This window comes from Argiope bruennichi, chromosome 9, assembly GCF_947563725.1.
Source record: "Argiope bruennichi chromosome 9, qqArgBrue1.1, whole genome shotgun sequence".
NCBI lineage: Eukaryota > Metazoa > Arthropoda > Arachnida > Araneae > Araneidae > Argiope > Argiope bruennichi.
Window position 1 is genome coordinate 39131851 of NC_079159.1, and position 16617 is coordinate 39148467.

Consider the following 16617-nt stretch of genomic DNA (forward strand, 5'->3'; position numbering starts at 1 on the left):
TTTTTCTTCCTCGAATTTTGTGGAGGTGTAGCAAACATGTCTGCAGCTCCGGATTTGTTCCTAGCCAATTGTTCCATTTATATCCAAAGCTAGATTCGTTCTATTGTATTTTTAATTATTCGTTCATCTTTATTATTATTTTAAAACTTTAGTACTTCTTTCATATTTCTTTGAGCGAATTTTATCTGTTTAATACTTTTTTTTTGTTAAAAGTTGCTGATCGAAAAAAGATGCATCGATAATTCTCTTATAAAACAATTTAGATAATTTCAATCAAAAATTGCTGGGCTATTCAGAGAAAAAGTGTTGTTGTTTTCTTTAATTTTTATTTATTTTTTATATTATTATATTTATACCTGTTATATTATTATATTTATACTTATTATATTTTTATTTATTTGTATAAATTATTTATATTTGAAAAAATTTATGTTACTCTACTCTGGGTTGATATGTCACTGCCGCAGATGATTTTCATAGAATATATTAGTACGAAATTTATTAAAAGCATGTAAATATCTGACAAAATTTATAGCGAAATTCTATTTTCATTTTGCATGTTCATAGATACTTATATATTTGTAGATATTTTTTATTGAGTAAACTTTGTATTCAGCTTTTTACTTTTCAAAACTATTTCCAAAATACTATCCTATTTAGATAAATATCTTTGAAGTGGACTCGCCGATAGCTTACAGTCTTCACAACACATATTCGATCTCATTTCTGTTTTCCTGTTTTCATAAGTTGAGCTAAACCTTTGCATATGATCGGGCTCAAAGATCACGCATCTGTCAATTCGATCAGAGATTATATTTGAAATTTAAATGCACCCAATGCTTTTCTGTCAATCGTTTTATCTATTTTTTTTTACTCAATTACAGTAAATAATATTAAAAAATGTGCACTACATCCTTGGAAAAAAATTTTGAAATTAATTCTTTGAATATCTGAAATAAACTTCTAAACATTTCTGTGAAGTATATAAATAAGAAGATACCTCAGTTTGTTCATTTGTCGAAATTTCACTGTGGGAATTACTTGTATTTCTTGAATAAACGCGTAGCTGCAATATTGAGACACTATATGTTAAATTATTGTGTTTTCTGCTCGTTTTGTTATTGGTAAGGTTTCTTTCAACTTATAGTTCAGCTTATAGGATTTCTTACGTCCAGTTTCAATCATTTTTATATCCTTTTGGTAGCACTAATAGGAAAGTTGTGTGTTCAAATCAAGTCCAGTTTACCATTTTTGGTGATGTTAATATTTGAGAAAGAATAAAATATAAAAATATGTTTACATATATTAATATTCAACATAAGCAACACTGAAATCAGATTAAATTCGATTCTTACTGATTTAGTTCTTTTGTATAAATTCTGAAATGGCAGAAGAAATGCCAGAAGACATTTCTACCAGCTATTGGAATATAAGCAAACCTATATGGTTCCAAGAGCTAGAATAGTATAGCTTACACCGCATTATCATAGACAGAGAAGTCATTTATGACACTGAAAAAACGAAAATAATATTAATAAGATTGAAATAGTTCTGACAAATGTAAAATTTGTATCAACAGGTTTCATCCGGGATGAATGAATTTTTACTTTGTCAAGCTTTACTAAAATAATGAAGCATTCCTCCACGATTCTCCTTTTCTGGACACCATAACTTGATGTCACGATTTACCTAGTTGGCAATAGTGCACTCTCCAGTTGATTATTTTGTTCTCAATTATCATTTAAAATATATAATGCTTTCGAAATTCCTTCTCTTACATTGTTGAACGTTTGTCTTTGAAGTAGATTCATGGCGCTAACTGGACGATATTTTTTTCTCCGGGGATTCATTTTTCATTGTTTTTTTTGTTGTTGTTGTTTACTGTAATGTCGGGACATTTTTAAAGAGGAAGACGTTTACACAGTTGTTTAATCATTTCCTGACAGCTCATATTATATCCATATAGTAAATTTATTAAGATAGTTCTATGCGTTACAAGATTTTCTGGACATTGTTTGACCGTTAAGATCCCCGAAATCTTTCATATTTCATTTTTAAACGATCTCGTGCATATTCTGTAGAGTAGGGCAGTTTATTTTATGGTTTCACTTCATATATTTCGAAATCGTAAAATTTGTAATACATGCATTCAACGTTTTTAATAGATTTTTCTTTCACTTTTATAATGTAACATCTTTCTGAAATTTTGCTCCCCAAGTAAATTCAATATTTTCATTATTTTGGAATTCAGATATTAATTAATTAATTATATATTATTTTTTTATTTTCTATGGAAGCACTATCTGATTATAAACTTGAGAAAATTAATCGCAATATTTTACAGGATTTATGGTTATGAACTGCAAAATAGAAAAGATTAAAATACATTAAGTTTAAGGATTCTTCCTAAATATGCATTACAAATTTGAAATGCATTAAAATATAATTAAAATGCAGTTTTACTTATTACATTTTATCATCGCTTCACACTTTTCTAACTTTGTCTTGACCTCGTTTTTTTTAAAAAAACTCAATTAAATAGTAAATTTATATGAGAGAATACTGATTTTTTTTATGTTTGTTATTTAATCTAAAAATAAGCAGAAATTTAGATATAATTTCTAACGAATCTTTACTATATACTACCGATATTTTTAAAGGTTTGTATATCAAATGAAAAATAAAAAGCCTGCAAAATTCTTCAGGCAAGAATTAATCATAAATAAATTACAATACTAATTAATTACTATTGTAATTTATTTAAATAAATTATAAATAAATGCTCATTATTTTAGTAAAGTAACTATGATATATTACCAAAGAAAAACAACCGAATGAAAAAAGATCTCAGTTTTGACCAATTTAAAAACAAAAAAAAAACGGAAGTAGTAAGTTGTCAGTCGCAAAAAAGGAAAGCTTGTGAAACAGGCAGAGATATATTTGTTACTCAGAAATAACATAAAGATACAAAGCTACAGCATTATTAAATGTGTTAAGTTAAAAGTGTAAAACTATTAAATAAAAAATAAAATGCATAAAGAAATACATAATAAAAACATTTAAAATAATTTTAAACTACAGTTACAGGATCTTGACAGTATATTTCATTATGAATGTCATAATTTTTAGATAATATGCCAGCATATAGATATTATTTTATTAAATAATATAGCAGAAAAAAGTGTCATTAATTGTAAAAACAACAATTATTACTTTTGCTTTAAAAGTACAAATATCGTTTGAATTTATCAAATATGATAAATAGAGTATATCTTTGTGTCATTTAACAGAAGCAAAATGCCACACATTAAAACACAGCTGAAAACTTGATAAAGCAAAACACGTTACAAATTCTAATTCAGTAAGATAGAAATAATTGACATTTAATTAGTTTTTAGAGTTGATAATATTGTTCATTTTGCTGGAAAGGCTCTCTACTCCATTGGACTAGAATAGATACCAAGAATAATTTCAGACAAGAATTTAATAAAACGATTAATATTTTGCGAAAATATTAATTAGATGTCTTTTGAATTAATAGAATATTTTATTTATGTTTCCATCTAATCATTTTAATTAAAGTTAAATTATTTCCTTATTCATAAAAAATTCAATCACCGAAAAAGTAATTACATTTGATTGAGATCTACATAATGAAAATTCATTGTTGGCATTAAGCTTTTAATTTAATGTCTTCACGTTTTATAATCTTTAATTTAAAGTTCTATGCAATTAAATCCAGAAAAATGCATAAAAATGAATACTTCGCATTTCTACGTATGTTCATGTTTTTAATTGTGTAAGTATAATTTTTCTTAATAATAAGCACACCAAAACGAATACTTATTTTGAAGACAAAAAAAAATTCATTTTAATATCAAATATTTGTTTAGATATAAAAAAAACTAAAATTTTCGTTTAGGCAAAAAAATTTGTTTTAAGAAAAAATTGGTTAATAAAATTAATAAGAACCTTTAAAATTGTATAGACAAATTACTGGAATAAAAAAATTAGGAATTACTGCAGAAGAATAAATTAAAACAAGAGTATTTCTACTAAGATAAATTTAATTATAAAACTTATTTTGGATCATTAATTAAAAGTTTAGTGGTTTAGGTTAAAATAGAGACTTAAAATTTAGAAAATTCAAAATGTGTAATTCGATTAATTATCAAAATAATTAAATGAAATCTTTCGAATTATTTTATTGAAATAATTCAGTAATTTAGTTTTTTTTTTTTTTTTGAAATATACATATTATATATGGACATCGAAAATTTTGAAAGACTATTTAAGAATTTCATTAAGAAAAGGGGAAACCGAAATTTAAGAATATTAACTTTGCAATACGTAAATATTAAAGAATTCTTAGTTCTTCTCATTTAATAAATTTCTAAAAATATTTTGAATTCTCTGTGTCTTAAAAAACTCTGCAGTGTTGGGATTTATGATCATATTTTAAAATATATATATATATATTCCGTTGCGGCTAATGAATAAATTTAATTAAATATGAATTCTTTGTAAATGGTTCCATCAGATTTTACATTTATAACAAATGCAAAGTTTCCACACAAATTAGAATAATGAAAATAAGAAGATAATAATATAAATTTTTAAAAAATCTAATTTTTAATAGTAAACATGCATTTAAGGAACGGTTTATGTTTTAAAAAAATAGCTTAACTTATTTTAGTTTTGCATATAATAATTATACTATCGTGTTTTCAAGAGTCTCCTTTCAAGTTTTCCTCCCACGCAAGCTTAATACATAAAAAATTAATGTTTTTATTTTACTTTTATAGTTATTATTTAAAAATATTGTCAAGATTTCAAAGAATTTATCAGAGAGAAGAAAATACTAAATAGGCAAAATATTATTTGGCTTCTTTCTGAAATTTATTTTCAAATTGTGATTTTATAAACAATTATATATTGAGTTCATTTTGTGTTCTTTTAATTTGACAACTGAGCTTACTTTGTAAGTATTTTTGATAATTATAAAGCATCTTTCTTTTCTGAAATTTGCTGGAAAGTCATTCTTATCAATATGTTCAAGAATAACAAAAGACTAAATTGAATATTAACAATTCTATACAATATATAACCAAGTAATCTGCGTCAAAAAAAAATTTCCAATCACTCTCATATGAATAGAACTTGTAGAATGAATATCACAATTTGTCTTATATTTATTTTGCTTGAATTAAAAAACAACTTTAAATCTGTTTTACTATTTTTTTTCTTAGGGTTTTTCTTCAACCGTATATGAAAACATTGCAAAAACATGTTTCACGTTTAGAACCGTCCACGTGAAACACGTTTGGAATTGAAAATTGGATGTAAAAAATATAGTTTTAAGAGAAAGCTGTAAACTAATGCCAGATGTTGAGTTCTAAAGGAAATGAAAAAAAATGCATAGAATGGAAATGTGAGAATCCCAAAAATCGATTATCATGTTTTTTCTCCGGAAAGAAAAGTAATTTCTTCAAAAGGTTTTTGTGAGTATTTCTTTGAATTTCAATTCACTCTTCATTTTTTTCTCTTGAACTGTTCATTTTAGTTTCTAGGAAATTTCTTTAAAATGGAGAATTTAAGCTGTTTTAAAAATATTATTAATATCAAACTAAACATTTTTTTTTTATTCTTATATAGATGCATTAGTTGTTCGTAAGTTTTTTTTTATTTTATAAATACAAAAATGATGTTCAGAATCAAATTTCTTAGACAAATATTAAAAAAACTCTTTTTTGTTTATTTCATTATAGATTTTACACACTTTTTAGCTTGGATTTTAAAATGTTAGTAAATTTCATATTTGTTTATGCGGAATTTTGCAGCTTATTTTTTGCCTGCTTATCAATAGCGAAAATTTCCCAATTAGTATAGTTGTGTGTTCCAAATAACTACACATTATTTTAATATTTACATAAATAAAATAACAGAGTGAAGTTAAATGAAACTTTTCCGATGAAAGACACCTTCTAATAATAAATTTGAAAAGAAATAGGGTAAAAGGATTCTATAATTTTTTTAAATTAAGATTTACAAAATATATTATTGACCAAAGAAATAAAATAAACAAAATAAGTTTCAAAGAAATAATTTTATTTTGTACCCTAATTTTTTTTTAATTATCGAAATCTGGTAAATCAAAAATAACTGTATGAGCTTGAGAAACTCATCACAATGTTAAAAAGAAATTACTTTATAATGAATAGAAAGCCTAAAATACATGCGTATTCATTAAAAATTAAAAATATATAGTAAATGTGACTGAAATCTCAATTTACGGCAGTCTCATAGTTTGACTATTTTGTTTTTGTTTTCTCACATTTTATTAAATTAAAGAAACATTAGCCCTACTTGATAATTTAAAAAAACGATAAAATCGGAAATTTCTGAATTTTGCTTTTAAAATTATCAGTGGACCTGTTTCTGAATTCCTTGAAAATTTCAAGAAGATCGGACAAATATTTTGCGAGATACAAAGTCATAATCAAGAGCCCCGACCTCTTCTACTGTTTTATTTTGGGGTTTTACTGGCCAGCCACCATTTTTTTTTTTTTTTTACTTTGAAATAAAATGACACAGTTTTTCGAAAACCTTATTGTTGTCCATTAAGTCTGGTCCCTTTCTCAAAAGAAAATCAGATTTGTCAAAATTGCAACACAATTTATTGCTTCTTTTAATTCTGATAGATTTGGAAACGTTTCGAGTTAACTAAAATACACAATATTTTATTTTCGATGATAAGAAGTATAGATCATCTAAATAAAATTTCCCAAATAAAATTTAAAAAAAAAAGATTAAATTCGGTTGCTATTTATTAGTAAAATCAAAATAAATCTTGCTGTGAATGTTTACTAGAGCATTTTAATTTCAAAAAATTCATAGCGACATTTTACAATATAGTTTAGTTTTATATAAAAAATAATGATTAAAAAGCTTGCTTATGTATTTTTATACACATTTTAATTCAACTCGTTTTTTATGAACTTATTTCAAATAAATTTTTCAGTTATTTATGCTTATTATTATACATTAATAAACTTCTGAGGTGAGGAAACTGAAAATGATTTCCTAAATGTATTAATTTTTAAAACATTAAAAAAATAAAAAAAAAATGGTTTTTTTTATTTTCAATTTTTAAATTACAGCTAATTTAAATTAAAACTATTATTAATTATAAAAGAAAAATATTTTTAAATTGTTATTTTTTACATAAAATTGACCACTTTCATGGAAAAAAAACAGTTTTTAATATAAAATGATGTCATTATAATATTTTTGTGTTTGAATTCTTAAACTCTTTTTTCTCAATTTACTTTTCCCACCGAGATCATTGTCTATTATCAAATGCTAAAAGTCCACATTAAAATTTTAAAGAAATGCTTGAAATTTTCCTTTAAACTCAGAAATATCGACTTAATTTAATACACAAGATTTTTTTTTAAATATTGAATAGAAAAAATTATTTTAAAAATTAGGAAAGTGAAAAAAAATTTATCTGATTGAAAAAATTGATTTTTTGGATCAATTAGTGAATTTTGTTAAAAACTATCAATTAGTCAATTTTGTGAAAAAGAAATCCCACACATTTTTGTACAAACAGTTTTTTTCCTTTGAAACTAATTTACGTATCCAAATTCAGACGTTTTATTCCAATAATTTCATTCAGAAGATTCTCCAAAAAAATTGATTTGAAAATATTGAAACTTGAATTAAAATTTGTATTTTTGGAAAGAAAAAAATATTTTTAAAATATAATTTTCTGCACAGTTTACATTTATCTCCGGCAAGACAAAGTATATATTGTTGCAATTCAAGAAAACCTTTTGATTTAATTCGTTATAATATCTTTTCTATCGTTAAAATATCTTTTAGTATTTTCTGGATGACACAATTTGATACGTTAAATAAAAAATACTTCCGAATACTCAAATATGAAATAGGCATATAAATATTCAATAAGATAAAAGATTTGCAGAGTGAGTTCTTTTTATTAAAAGTATTTTTGAAACTTTAGAAATATATACATATATTTAATTATTAATATTTATTGAAAGTTTTAAAAAGTTTTTGTTGAACTTTCAAAAACGCTTTTTCTTCTAGTAATAGTATATTAAAATATTTTTGAGAATAAATTGATTTTTAAAAATCTTTTAACTTTAAAAATAAAATTAGTATAATTAGTCAATTAATATGGACAATTAATAACTAATTAACAAAATAAGGCACTTCTTTATAATTTTATATAAGGGACTAAAACATTTATTTATTTTCCTTTATCGAAAGATTTGGAGAAATTTTTTTCAATTTTCTTATCACAGTTAGATAGCAGTAGACGGCCATCTCAGAATAATTAAAAAGAATAATTGAATGGGATGATTGGTTAATATTTTGTAGGTTTAAGAATTTATAGAAAAAGGGAGCGATAATAATCAGAGGTAGTGAAAGATAACAAGATAAGCACTTAAAATATGATTAATTTGATGACAAGTATATTTCCTACGATAAGAAATGATTAATAATTTTAATAACTTGATTTAAAGACGAAATAACAAAAATAAGAAAGTATCAGAATTAAAAGACATAAAAACACTGAAGAAATGAGTGAAACTTTTAACAATGGTAAAAGAAATGAAGTCTTTCCTTTGGCAAGATGTTTAATTTCTGTTACCTCGAACAAAATTCAGACGAACAAACTTACCGCAAATGAATTCTTCCGAAATGCACTTCTGTGAACCAAAACTTGTCAAAACTGACAATAATCAGCCTTCGACAAAGAATTTATTCAACAATGGATACACAGGAAGATTTTTCTAGGTATCTTTATGTATTACAACACCGTAAAAACATTTGGTGAAACATCTGCTTTTCTAATTGTTGCGGGTGCAGTGTCACTCATTGTAATGAACAAATGTAATGCCGTTTCATCAAGGTTACCGCCATATGAGCAGAAATAGAACAATACAATTAAGAGCAATTATGTGCTTAATTTTTACCTATAACGTTCTAATTTTGTTTCTGAATCTGCCGCTATGATACTAGCAAATATTTAGGACGCCAAATGGAAATTCTAGCCCGTATGGGCTCAACAGACCTTTGTTGATTAGTTGAAATCATATTCAAAAAAAAAGAAAAAGAAGATTAATGCAGGTTTTAAAAATTTAGAAAGTATAAACTAAAATTGCATTGAAGCATCGCGTTTTCATTCCTCATATTTATTCTCATAATAGAAGAATTTAATTTTTCTGTAAGCTCTGCATAAAATTATTTAATCAGGAATAGACAACAATATTTCGAATTAACCATTGCGAACTTTACCTATATAATGATATTGCAATTTTATCTAAATATCATTATTATAAAGAGTGTCTATTTTGTTTTTGTACTTTTAAATGACTAGACCATTGAAGAACTGTCTATTAAATAAAATAATTAATTTTTGATATTTTGTGCAATATTTAAAATTCTTTAATACTGTTTTGCAATAACAACTATATCTCAAAATATGAGTTTTGAGATTTATTTCCAACTAGCCGCCTTTGGCGACCAGCCGGTTCGCCAATCTTAATGTTCGTTAAAATTTTAATAATTAAATATTTTATGCAACTCCTACTTTAATAGCTTCTTCATCAAAATATTTTAAGTCTTGAAATTTTGATAATCATATAATTCACTCATATTATTATAAAGGCCTTCAATCATCATAACGTAATATGTATCTCTCTAATTATCTGTTAGCTCCCGTAGAATTTGTGCTTTAAATTAAAGTGGAAAGAATTAATCTGCAATTAATATAATAATATTTTTTACTGAAACAAAGCATTTTCTTTATAATATGATTACTGATAAAAGAGTCACTGAGCGTTTAAACTTTATGGGCACTAAAGAATATCTTTCTTAATTTATGTAATATCTCAAGAATTTGTCAACAAAAATTTCTCAGATTCATCATGAACAGATCGATTCATTAACAATGTTTAATTTTAAATGCATCAAACACTAAGAAAATAAAATGAATCGTTTAAAATAATCGGTCGAAAACAGGTTTTAAAAAAACTACTTAAAAAACGATGTACTTAAAACTATAAGCATATACAAAAATATATATAACTAACAATTTAATTACAAAAGCATGCAACAAACCTAAAAATAATTTAAATCAAGAATCATCCGTTGATAATATTGTCAAAAATCAGAACACAATGCGCATACGTGACTTTTCAACGCCAGTTCTGGTAACGCTATGCGGATTAGAAATTTTTAATTTCCTTTATACTGTTTTATTTAATTCAAAAGTACTTCAGAATGAATCTGAAAGATCTATTAATTAACAATGTTTAATTTTAAATGCATCAAATATTAAGAAAATAAACAGAATCGTTTGAAATAATCGGCCGAAAAATGTTAACCCTAGCCTCATTGCTGTTGGGAAAAAAAACTGAAGCCTTACTCATTTTTTCGTTGGGGAAAATGAAAAGATTTTTTGGTGGGAAAGTTAGTTTTTAATTAATAATTAAAATTCTAATTAAAGATTCAAAAAAAGGGACCCCAGGTGCACATTCCCGACCTCTAAGATATACAGGTACCAAATTTGTTAGATGTAGGTCAAATAGTCTTTTCTGTAGAGCGCCAACACACACACACACACACATTGAGCTTTATATGATATACACTCACCGCGAATTCATTCGTTAACTGTTACCATTAGATGTAACAGAAGAACTTACTTATTACTTCAAATAACAGCTACATTGAACAAAATACAGGAGGTTCGTGTTTTTAAAACTAATATCTTACTTTCATCTACTCTGAAAGCCATAGAAAATTTAAAAAATAATTGTAAATATGATTATTTTTTTAATAATTCACCACGAAAAATTTAAGATCAATTGTCTTCAAAATGACAAATTTAATCATTTTGTAATATTAAGTAGATATATGCTGCTGAATTCCATATTAAATTCTGTTGTTGTTTCTAATGACACTTACCGTGGACAAACCCGCTGGACGAAGTCAGCGATTTTAAGCCGAGAGAGTGCGTCTCTCGTTTTAGCACGGCCAAGAGTACGATTTTGCTACTCACGCATCATATTCGCTTGCACAGCCCCTTTTTACAGGGGGACACATTCACCCACCTCACAGATAGAACACAGATAAAGAACTACCATGCCCGAACCGGGACGCGTAGCCGAGACTCATAGCCAGACGCGTAGCCAGATCATAGGGAAGACGCTTTACCCCTATGACAGGAGGATGGCAGAAAATTTTCTAGAATCGTTTTATTTCATTTGTAAGTGTTTATTTATCAGCCATATTTAACTTTTAAAATGATGCCTCTATTTTTCTAACCTTTTTATCTCCTTTAACATACCCCAATAGATATATCTTTCTTTCCATTTTTTGTTTTCCTCTCATCTATTATGATAAAAGAAAATTGAAGTCATCGATTGTTTTTTATTCGTCTGTCATTCTAAATAATTTTCCTATATCATCAGAACTTTTAGAAAAACTCCAACACATCGTTCTATGCTGAAAGGTTCTTTCTCACATTTATATGTACAGATAAATTTAGATGCGAAAATTTTTAAATTATAATGATATATGGTTTTAAGTAATTTTGTTATTTTTTGCAGACATAAAGAATATTAAAATTTCTATTTCTAAACTGAAAATATATCTTGCCTTAATAGCTTTATCCAAGTTTTTTCTTTCTGATAAATTAAATTTTCTCACACATACCTCCTTTTTATAAGTCTTTTCAGGAAATTCATTATAGTTACAGAAAAATAACGAAAAATTTCTATTACAAGAACATATATATAATTAAAATAACAAGCATATCTTAATAGTTTTTTTCTCTATTGTATGAAGAAGAAGTTTCAGGTCATAGACTTAACAAAAAAAAAAAACTTTTGTTCTGACTTGAAATTTCACTCCATATAGCAAAACACTTTATTATTTTATAGCAATTGTTAAGGGGCTTTTTAACGTTTGTATAATCAGAAAATTTTCTGCTGTTGTTGTTTCTTATGGCACTTGTCATAGATTTTAAGTCGGGAGAGCATCTCTTATTTTCAGTAGACCCATCTAGGGCCAAGAGTAAATCTTAGTTACTCGTGCGCCATATTCGATTGCACAACCCCTTTTTACAGAAGGGTGCATGCACCCACCTCACAGATAGAACAGTTGTAGAACAACCATGGCCAAACCGCGACTCGAAGCCAGGACTCTCAGATTACGGGAAAATGCATTTCCCCTATGTCAGGACGCCGGCATGTTCAATCCTTCCTTCATCATATTCTTCCTTCCATCCTTCATAAATAACATACTACGAAAAGTGCATGTAACATATGAAAGACACGAGAAAAGATTTCTAATGCAACTTGAAGCTTCTTTTTTCCTAAACAAAATTTCACTTTGTATCCATTAGCAAAGTTCTAACATTTTACTATACATTAATTTAAAACACAATTCCCTCTAAATTTGTGAGGGTAGAGTTTCAGTATTAACTTAACATTGAGTAATTAGTGCGGGTTGCTAATCAGCCTCAACGAACACGTTATTATCTAGTGATGAATGCAAGCTAGTTAATAAGGTGTGAAGTTAGATTTACTCTAAATCTCAAGGTTAGCGGATGGACGGCAAGGAATTAGTTAATAATCTCTTGCAGTCGTGGTTATCAAGCGAGGGTAGTTAGAGCTGAATGCCTTCCATGGAATACACCCGTGATTTGACCATTATTAAATTTTAACGGAACCTAATCATGTTTTACATTTCGGAAACTCATTATCGTAAATTAGTGTGTAGGAGGATTTCTAAGTCAAGCAGATGCACACACACGTGCAAGTGGTTGTCAGTAGAACAAAATATAATCGATATTATTATAAAAAAGACCATAATGTGAAAGATAATGAAAAATTATTTTGATACATTTGAAAGGTCGTGATTATTATAATTAAAGTAGTCATTGTCACCAAAGTAATAAAAATATACTTTATCAAATTCATTTTATTTAATGAAAAAAAAAATACCATTTTTTTTTGTTGTTAAAAAATGTGAGATCTTTATAGCATTAAATAAGTGATATTGTTATTTTCGCTTCGACATGGTATCAACTTCAAGTCTGTAAAGCAAATCCTTTATAGAATCCATTCGGAAAATTTTACCAACTACTTTTGCGTGTAACTAATTGAGTATAACTAATTGATTAATTATAGAAATTTGGAAGGAAACTACTTTTTTTGTTAGGATTTATTTTCTGTTTGTGTAAAACATTAAAAGGAAATGCGAAAACACACACACAAGAAAATGTGGAAAGAATATATGCAAAAGAAATTACCCTATTGATATTTAACAAAAGTACTTTCCATCAGCAAAACTGTGAAAAAATAAAGGATCTCCGAAAATTAATCAAAATTAACTCAAGATTTGAATTTGCCACTATTCATGTAGTTAAGTGCTGGCAACCCTATTAAAAAACATTTCACAATTGATAGCTTATGGTTGGTAAAAATGTAGCACTATATGATAGAACAACGTGTTTTCATTGTTGAACAATATTTAAAAAATTCTGGAGGCCACAGATAAAAAATTTGAGAATTGGCCACCTAGATCGTGTGTATTAATACTATTGGATTTCTTTTTATGGGGTTATCTTAAATCAAAGGTCTATGCCAACAAGAAACAAGCATACGTGCATTGAAGCAGGAAATGTAACACTGCATCAATGAAATTCAGCCCCATTTATGTGAAATGGCCATGGAAAATTTGCGTATGTGGCAGCAAAGCCATGAAGGCCATTTGCTCTATGTGTTATTCCATACATAATCCTACCCTGTGTGTTTTACGATTCAATGAAAATATAACTGTTTAAAGAAGAAACTGTGTTTTTTATTTAATTCAAATCTTGCGTTAATTTGAAGCACTTTTCATATATTATATATACAGAGAAAAATATCGTTATTATATTACTATGATCATCAGGGACTTTTAGATAAAAATTCATTCTATGAAAGTTTATTGCTACAATAATGTTTTTAATTTAAAATAACATCTCAAAAAATAAAATTTTGTCAATATGTATACCCGTTTGATTCGAAAATTTGTTCATTGGGATGAATTTTTCCAAATATTGTTGATAAAAGCAGTGCAACTGTTCTACCACGTCGCTATTAAAAAGGTTGGTTGAATATGAAAATTGTGATATGATAATAAAATTCACTTTGCATTTGGAAATAAATTTATCTTTTGCTCTCAAATGGTGTTGGTAATTTTAAAGGCAGTTCCTCGTTATTACAAGATATACGACATGTCACCTAGATTTTTCAATGTTCTAAATGTCAAATTACGATATTCAAAATGTCAAACAAACAAAAATTACATCATGCATGCTCAGTAAACCTACCATTACTTTCAATCACAATTTCCCTTATATTTCCCTTTTTCTACTATATAGCATAAAGTACTTAGACGATTGCGCTGACTACTGTTCCCCAGACAGGAGATTGTCTGACATCTGTCTTTATCTTCCAAAATAACCTGCAGACAAAAATCGCATGAAGTGAGATCAGTCAATCGTGGAGGTCATATTGTTTGAAAATAACGCCTTATTACACCGTCATGTATGGAATGTCGTTTTAAAATCATTTGAATTGTGCAAATAATGCGAATCGGTGCACGATCTTGCATAAAAACTGTATTCTGTAGGTGCCATTAATGCAACTCTAAGATTTAAAAAAAAAAAAAAAAAAAAAAAAAAAAACGACAAAAATAGTCAGTTTTTTTCAAGCAAATAAATTTGTTGAACAACAACTTAATATCAATTTTGGCTTAAATCCGATAGTTTCTTATATCTATTTAAATAATAATGTGTTCCGTCACTCCACAGACTATTCCAGAAAAAAACAAGAACTATAAACATTTATTCAAGTGATAAATTGAAGTGCAAATATTAATGGAATTTCTGTATCACTCGGTAGCAATTGTTGCACTTTTGAATCTTGTATGGATAGATGTTCAATATGTCACGCTTCACTTTCCATTGCGGGTTGTTGCGGGTGCAGTGTCACTCATTGTAATGAACAAATGTAATGCCGTTTCATCAAGGTTACCGCCATATGAGCAGAAATAGAACAATACAATTAAGAGCAATTATGTGCTTAATTTTTACCTATAACGTTCTAATTTTGTTTCTGAATCTGCCGCTATGATACTAGCAAATATTTAGGACGCCAAATGGAAATTCTAGCCCGTATGGGCTCAACAGACCTTTGTTGATTAGTTGAAATCATATTCAAAAAAAAAGAAAAAGAAGATTAATGCAGGTTTTAAAAATTTAGAAAGTATAAACTAAAATTGCATTGAAGCATCGCGTTTTCATTCCTCATATTTATTCTCATAATAGAAGAATTTAATTTTTCTGTAAGCTCTGCATAAAATTATTTAATCAGGAATAGACAACAATATTTCGAATTAACCATTGCGAACTTTACCTATATAATGATATTGCAATTTTATCTAAATATCATTATTATAAAGAGTGTCTATTTTGTTTTTGTACTTTTAAATGACTAGACCATTGAAGAACTGTCTATTAAATAAAATAATTAATTTTTGATATTTTGTGCAATATTTAAAATTCTTTAATACTGTTTTGCAATAACAACTATATCTCAAAATATGAGTTTTGAGATTTATTTCCAACTAGCCGCCTTTGGCGACCAGCCGGTTCGCCAATCTTAATGTTCGTTAAAATTTTAATAATTAAATATTTTATGCAACTCCTACTTTAATAGCTTCTTCATCAAAATATTTTAAGTCTTGAAATTTTGATAATCATATAATTCACTCATATTATTATAAAGGCCTTCAATCATCATAACGTAATATGTATCTCTCTAATTATCTGTTAGCTCCCGTAGAATTTGTGCTTTAAATTAAAGTGGAAAGAATTAATCTGCAATTAATATAATAATATTTTTTACTGAAACAAAGCATTTTCTTTATAATATGATTACTGATAAAAGAGTCACTGAGCGTTTAAACTTTATGGGCACTAAAGAATATCTTTCTTAATTTATGTAATATCTCAAGAATTTGTCAACAAAAATTTCTCAGATTCATCATGAACAGATCGATTCATTAACAATGTTTAATTTTAAATGCATCAAACACTAAGAAAATAAAATGAATCGTTTAAAATAATCGGTCGAAAACAGGTTTTAAAAAAACTACTTAAAAAACGATGTACTTAAAACTATAAGCATATACAAAAATATATATAACTAACAATTTAATTACAAAAGCATGCAACAAACCTAAAAATAATTTAAATCAAGAATCATCCGTTGATAATATTGTCAAAAATCAGAACACAATGCGCATACGTGACTTTTCAACGCCAGTTCTGGTAACGCTATGCGGATTAGAAATTTTTAATTTCCTTTATACTGTTTTATTTAATTCAAAAGTACTTCAGAATGAATCTGAAAGATCTATTAATTAACAATGTTTAATTTTAAATGCATCAAATATTAAGAAAATAAACAGAATCGTTTGAAATAATCGGCCGAAAAATGTTAACCCTAGCCTCATTGCTGTTGGGAA

General features: G+C 26.7%; 1 protein-coding gene across 2 annotated transcripts in view; it reads right to left on the minus strand.

The window, feature by feature from the left end:
- The window catches only part of LOC129984478 (uncharacterized), a 90117-nt gene that overhangs the window by 45755 nt on the left and 27745 nt on the right, over nucleotides 1–16617 (minus strand). Inside the window, exon 1 of one of the 2 annotated variants that reach the window (XM_056094365.1) lies at nucleotides 8714–8795. The exons of the other annotated variant lie outside the window; for it this stretch is intronic. The gene's annotated coding sequence lies outside the window, so the exon portion shown is untranslated. Of the gene's footprint in view, nucleotides 1–8713; nucleotides 8796–16617 lie in introns of those variants that run through there. 2 annotated transcript variants of the gene reach the window in all.